Source organism: Oncorhynchus nerka, linkage group LG7 (genome assembly GCF_034236695.1).
Source record: "Oncorhynchus nerka isolate Pitt River linkage group LG7, Oner_Uvic_2.0, whole genome shotgun sequence".
Taxonomy (NCBI): domain Eukaryota; kingdom Metazoa; phylum Chordata; class Actinopteri; order Salmoniformes; family Salmonidae; genus Oncorhynchus; species Oncorhynchus nerka.
Window position 1 is genome coordinate 50,252,133 of NC_088402.1, and position 7,513 is coordinate 50,259,645.

Consider the following 7,513-nt stretch of genomic DNA (forward strand, 5'->3'; position numbering starts at 1 on the left):
ATCCAAATGTCACCACTTAACAGAGATGGGAAAGGGGCGGGGCCCATGTAAAGTTAGAATGGACTGGACCAAAAGTAATTGGCTGGGAGAGAGAGGCTGACAGATGTAATACCCAACCACAGTGTCAGTGGGCCGGCAGCCCACTCGCCTGGCCAGTCAGACACACAGCACTTGGTTATTTTTATTTAAGTGGGGGCTGGGGTTATTTATATTTTGTGTTGCATTGCCCCCAATTGTCAAGTGGCCCACCGGGAAAACTCCAGATGGCTTTTCTCGCTAATGAAAGATAAGGGCCATATGTTTCGAAAGCCGTATCGCAAACTATGATTATTGACATTTCTAGACATTCATTCTTAGGGATTGGTGTCCCATCAACGGGACAGTTGTAAATCATGCAGCGCCTTGTGTCACGATCGCAGTTTTTAGAGAAACAACAAATGTCGGTACATATAAGTGTATTATGTGTATTAAATTCTTGTTAATATAACTGCACTGTCCAATTTACAGTAGCTATTACTGCGAAAAAATGTCATGCTATTGTTTGAGGAGAGCTCCTAACAACAAAACACTTTTTTCACTTTGAAAGGTTTGATAAATTCCCCTCTGAAGGTGAAATGTGCACTTACATTCTGAAATCTTGCTCTGATTTATCATCCAAAGGGTCCCAGAGATACCATAAAGTGTTGTTTTGTTAGATAAAATCATTTTTCATATCCTAAAAAGGTCCATATAGCAGGCAAGATTGATTTTGCTTTTCCACTCGTTCAATTTGCAAAGGATTCTGTGAAAATCTAACCCTAAACGTTGTTTCAACCAGTCAAATCACATTCGTATGTATTCATCAGAGATCCTAGAACGTAACCAGACTTCACTATATCATTAGGGGTGTAGGACACCAAATTTGTTCAGAGAGCAACACCTTCATGGCACGCCAATGACGCGAGCGGTCTTTACTTGATCGACTCTAACCTTGTCAAATAAGCACCAATCGGGGTCAAACAAAGCTCCCTAGATAGACAATGATGTGCGCTTTACGACAGTACCCTGTATCTGTTGTAAAATGTAGCTGCTAACCTTGTGCGACAGCATGCCTTTTCCTTTTGGACAAAAATTATATGAATATTCAGAGTTATGAAAACTGGTTATTTTGCAAATGTTGAACTTATAATATGGCTACTAATACTGGAATTGCTAAATCAAAGTCTAAGTATACAGATTTGACGATATTCTTGCAGAAAAATGTAATATGAATGCAAATGTCTCCTTCACGATTTGCCCAAATGTACCTGGGTGACTTCACACTAAATGTCATGTAATTCGCTCATACTTAAATTTATCCATCTGCACATACACTGTTGCCATCTTGTGAACACCATCGGAATTACAACCAGAGTGATGGCTAGAAGTGGAACCATTCTGTTGCATTTCAAAGATGGTGGTAGAAAAGAAACGGTCGTTTTTTTCTTTCTATTTTCTTCAACCAGATCTATTGTGTTATATTCTCCTTCATTCAGTTCACATTTTCGCAAACTTCTACGTTTTTCCTTTCAAATGGTACCCAGAATATGCATATTCTTGCTTCAGGGCCAGGCAGTTAGATTTGGGTATGTCATTTTAGGCAAAAATTTATAAAAAAGGGGGCTAAATCAAAGTCCAAGTATACAGGATTGTAGTTCACATGAGGCAGTCGTGGACAAAGATAATGGCCGAGTACTGTTTGATAGCTAGGGTAGAAGTTTCCTTTATGCACAGATCTAGGATAAGTTTAACCTCTCCGATTCCTACCCTTTACTTTACGGGAGAAGATTGACATTTGAGCTGAGATGTGTGGGTGACTGAGAAACATGGGCAACTTCATCCTAAGCTAGCAAAAGATGCCGGCTGATCCATTATGATCTTACTTCTCAGATGTAAACCAAAGTTTAAATAAATCAGGTTCTTCCATTTCATCTGAATGGCAAGAGACAGGTAATTGAATAACAACTTGGATGCTGTATCAAAATCTTACCTGGCTGAAAATCAGCAACCTGCAGATGTGTTGGTATGTCACAGCTCCATATTATCAATATTTGTGACCAAAATAATTATATGTACAACAAGGTAAATACTAAAAGGCCCAAACAAAAGCATACACAAACAAACACTGTCGAGCCACAAGGCCGAGAGGCTACTCTAGCCTGCAGTCACTAAGAGAGCAATGAGAGCAATCACTTTCTTATCAGGCTTGGCAGAGCACATTACCTGGCCTGGTTGCTGCTTCCACCTAGGGATGGGGTGTGGAAGTGGAAAATTGACAGTATAACAATGGACCATATATCCTAACAACAAGATAAACCCAAAACTAAAAGTATTTTCTGAAAAAAATAGGCATGCCAATGGCAGACATTCCTGCAGTATCTGGTACAAATATATATGTACACACTACCGGTCAAAAGTTTTAGAACACCTACTCATTCAAGGGTTTTTCTTTATTTTGACTATTTTCTACATTGTAGAATAATAGTGAATACATCAAAACTATGAAATAACACATATTTGTATTTATTATGGATCCCCATTAGCTGCTGTGAAGGCAGAAGTTACTCTTCCTGGGGTCCAACAAAATGAAGGCAGTTTATACCATTTTAAAAACATTACAATACATTCACAGACTCTGTGCCCTCAGGCCCCTACTTCATACAGTGCCTTACGAAAGTATTCGGCCCCCTTGAACTTTGCAACCTTTTGCCACATTTCAGGCTTCAAACATAAAGATATAAAACTGTATTTCTTTGTAAAGAATCAACAACAAGTGGGACACAATCATGAAGTGGAACGACATTTATTGGATATTTCAAACTTTTTTAACAAATCAAAAACTGAAAAATTGGACGTGCAAAATTATTCAGCCCCTTTACTTTCAGTGCAGCAAACTCTCTCCAGAAGTTCAGTGAGGATCTCTGAATGATCCAATGTTGACCTAAATGACTAATGATGATAAATACAATCCACCTGTGTGTAATCAAGTCTCCGTATAAATGCACCTGCACTGTGATAGTCTCAGAGGTCCGTTAAAAGCGCAGAGAGCATCATGAAGAACAAGGAACACACCAGGCAGGTCCGAGATACTGTTGTGAAGAAGTTTAAAGCCGGATTTGGATACAAAAAGATTTCCCAAGCTTTAAACATCCCAAGGAGCACTGTGCAAGCGATAATATTGAAATGGAAGGAGTATCAGACCACTGCAAATCTACCAAGACCTGGCCGTCCCTCTAAACTTTCAGCTCATACAAGGAGAAGACTGATCAGAGATGCAGCCAAGAGGCCCATGATCACTCTGGATGAACTGCAGAGATCTACAGCTGAGATCGGAGACTCTGTCCATAGGACAACAATCAGTCGTATATTGCACAAATCTGGCCTTTATGGAAGAGTGGCAAGAAGAAAGCCATTTCTTAAAGATATCCATAAAAAGTGTCATTTAAAGTTTGCCACAAGCCACCTGGGAGACACACCAAACATGTGGAAGAAGGTGCTCTCTGTTCAGATGAAACCAAAATTGAACTTTTTGGCAACAATGCAAAACGTTATGTTTGGCGTTAAAGCAACACAGCTCATCACTCTGTACACACCATCCCCACTGTCAAACATGGTGGTGGCAGCATCATGGTTTGGGCCTGCTTTTCTTCAGCAGGGACAGGGAAGATGGTTAAAATTGATGGGAAGATGGATGGAGCCAAATACAGGACCATTCTGGAAGAAAACCTGATGGAGTCTGCAAAAGACCTGAGACTGGGACGGAGATTTGTCTTCCAACAAGACAATGAGTGGCATTGAGTGGCCGCTGCCAACACACTGACACTGACTCAACTCCAGCCACTTTAATGATGGGAAATGATGTAAATATATCACTAGCCACTTTAAACAATGCTACCTTATATAATGTTACTTACCCTACATTATTCATCTCATATGCATACGTATATACTGTACCCTATATCATCGACTGTATCCTTATGTAATACATGTATCACTAGCCACTTTAACTATGCCACTTTGTTTACATACTCATCTCATATGTATATACTGTACTCGATACCATCTACTGTATCTTGCCTATGCTGCTCTGTACCATCACTCATTCATATATCCTTATGTACATATTCTTTATCCCCTTACACTGTGTATAAGACAGTAGTTTTGGAATTGTTAGTTAGATTACTTGTTGGTTATTACTGCATTGTCGGAACTAGAAGCACAAGCATTTCGCTACACTCGCATTAACATCTGCTAACCATGTGTATGTGACAAATAAAATTTGATTTGATTTGATCCGAAACATAAAGCAAAATCTACAATGGAATGGTTCAAAAATAAACATATCCAGGTGTTAGAATGGCCAAGTCAAAGTCCAGACCTGAATCCAATCGAGAATCTATGGAAAGAACTGAAAACTGCTGTTCACAAATGCTCTCCATCCAACCTCACTGAGCTCGAGCTGTTTTGCAAGGAGGAATGGGAAAAAAATTCAGTCTCTCGATGTGCAAAACTGATAGAGACATACCCCAAGCGACTTACAGCTGTAATCGCAGCCAACGGTGGCGCTACAAAGTATTAACTTAAGGGGGCTGAATAATTTTGCACGCCCAATTTTTCAGTTTTTGATTTGTTAAAAAAGTTTGAAATATCCAATAAATGTCGTTCCACTTCATGATTGTGTGCCACTTGTTGTTGATTCTATACAAAAAAATACAGTTTTATATCTTTCTGTTTGAAGCCTGAAATGTGGCAAAAGGTCGCAAAGTTCAAGGGGGCCGAATACTTTCGCAAGGCACTGTATATATATATATATATATATATACACACACACACACTATTCACACACTATTCTATGATTGACCCAGGTTTAAACGCTAAAAGAAATGTCGCAAAAAAACTAACATTTTGCCTTTATGGACACTCCTGACCTGCAAACCAATATTTAATTTAGATATTTATGGTTAGATTTCGGGTTTAAGTGCGACTGCACTTCCTGGAGAAGACCCTTGCTCTTCTTCTATGGTATAATTGCGGTCTGCAACCAAGCGTTTAAGGTGCATGCCATCACATACTGTGCTGGAGTGTGTGATCAATTTTAGTTTGTCTAATTTTGTACTGCTAAGAAAAAGTAAACAAATAAATCCCTACTAACTTTTACCAAATCCTCCCCAAAATCCACAAACCCATCAAATCTCTTCAAACTTCCCTCTATCATGCTGAAACAATCCATCTTTAGGATTGTCTCCTAATAACCCTAATAACTCTGTTTGTCGTATCCACAATAATCTTCAACCTGCCATTTCTGCTTTCTTCAATCCAACTCGTGTTGATAACCTTTCCAATGAAAGCTACAGTGCATTCGGAAATTATTCATTCCCCTTGACTTTTTCTATATTTTGTTATGTAACAGGATTATTCTAAAATGTATTAAATAGTTTATTCCCCTCATCAATCTATACACAATACCCCGCAATGACAAAGCAAAACGTTTTTCTAAATGTTTCCTACTAAAAAAACTGAAATATCACATTTACATAAGTATTCAGACCCTTTACTCCGTAGTTTGTTGAAGCACCTTTGCCAGCGATTACAGCCTCGAGTCTTCTTGGGTATGACTCTAAATGCTTAGCACACCTGTATTTAGGGTGTTTCTTCTCTGCAGATCCTCTCAAGCTCTGTCAGGTTGGATAGGGAGCGATGCTACACAGCTATTTCCAGGTCACTCCGGAGATGTTAGATCGGCTTTAAGTCCTGGCTCTGGCTGGGCAACTCAAGGACATTCAGAGACTTGTCCCGAAGCCACTTCTGCATTGTCTTGGCTGTGAGCTTAGGGTCATTGTCCTGTTGGAAGGTGAACCTTCACCCCCAGTCTGAGGCCCTGAGCGCTCAAGCAGGTTTTCATCAAGGATCTCTTTGTACTTTGTTCCGTTCATCTTTGCCTCGATTCTGACTAGTCAACAAGTCCCTGCATCTGAAAAACATCCCCACAGCATGATTCTGCCACCACCATGCTTCACCGTAGGGATGGTGCCAGGTTTCCTCCAGACGTGACACTTAGCATTCAGGCCAAAGAGTTCCATCTTGATTTCATCAGACCAGAGAATCTTGTTTCTCATAGTCTGAGAGTCCTTTATGAGCCTTTTGGCAAACTCCAAGTGGACTGTCATGTGACTTTTACAGATGAGTGGCTTCCATCTGGCCACTCTACCATAAAGGCCTGATTGGTGGAGTGCTGCAGAGATGGTTGTCCTTCTGGAAGGTTCTTCCATCTCCACAGAGGAGCTCTATCAGAATGACCATCGGGTTCTTGGTCACTTCCCTGACTAAGGCCCTTTCTCCCCCGATTACTCAGTTTGGCCAGCTCTAGGAAGAGTCTTGGTGGTTCCAAACTTCTTGATGGAGACCACTGTGTTCTTGGGGACCTTAAATGCAGCAGAAATGGTTTTGTACCCTTCCCCAGATTTGTGCCTCGACACAATCTTCTCTCTGAGCTCTAAGGACAACTCCTTCGACCTCATGGCTTGGTTTTTGCTCTGACATGCACTGTCAACTGTGGGACCTTATATAGACAGGTGTGTGCCTTTCCAAATCATATCCAATCATTTGAATTTACCACAGGTGGACTCCAATCAAGTTGTAGAAACATCAAGGATGATCAATGGAAACAAGCTCAATTTCGAGTCTCATAGTGAAGGGTCTGAATACTTACGTAAATAAGGTATCTGTTCATGTTTAATACATTTCAAAAATGTCTAAAAACCTAATTTCACATTGTCATTATGGGGTATTGTGTGTAGAATGCTGATATTTTGATCCATTTTAGAATAAGACTGTAATGTAATTGTTTTTGTTTTTTTAAGTCAAGGGGTCTGAATACTTTCAGAAGGCACTGTATGAAGCCAATTTTATTTACAATGAAAAAGTGTCCTTTGACAAAGCACATTTATGGGAGCAGGATTTATGAACAGGCCTCGAAACCATGTCAGGACGAGTAGAAGCACCAGTTCTGACAGTAGGTCCACTTACTAAGGAAGCAGTCATAGTAGCGCCATAAGTCCAAATTGCAGTTCCACCAATATGTCTTTGGGTCTCTCTAGCATCTTTCTGCACCTGGAAGACACTTGTTATACAAAATCTTGCAACAAAAATAGCTTGCAACTTAGTTTCAACACGTTTATGTAGTGCCTTCAGAAAGTATTCATACCCCTTGACTTATCCACATGTTGTGTTATAACCGGAATTAAACATTTTTTAATTTTTTTTAATTCTCACTCATCGACACAAAAAAATCATGTTAATCACTATTATTGCACACAGAGTGAGTCCATGCAACTTATTATCTGACTTGCTAAGCAAATCTTTACTCCTGAACTTATTTAGGCTTGCCATAGAAAATAGGTTGGATATTGTTTTAACGACACAACACCATTCAATGGAAACGCACCGTAGGAGGCAATTGTCACAAACTTTCTAAATGTCGACAACAAGAAACAGG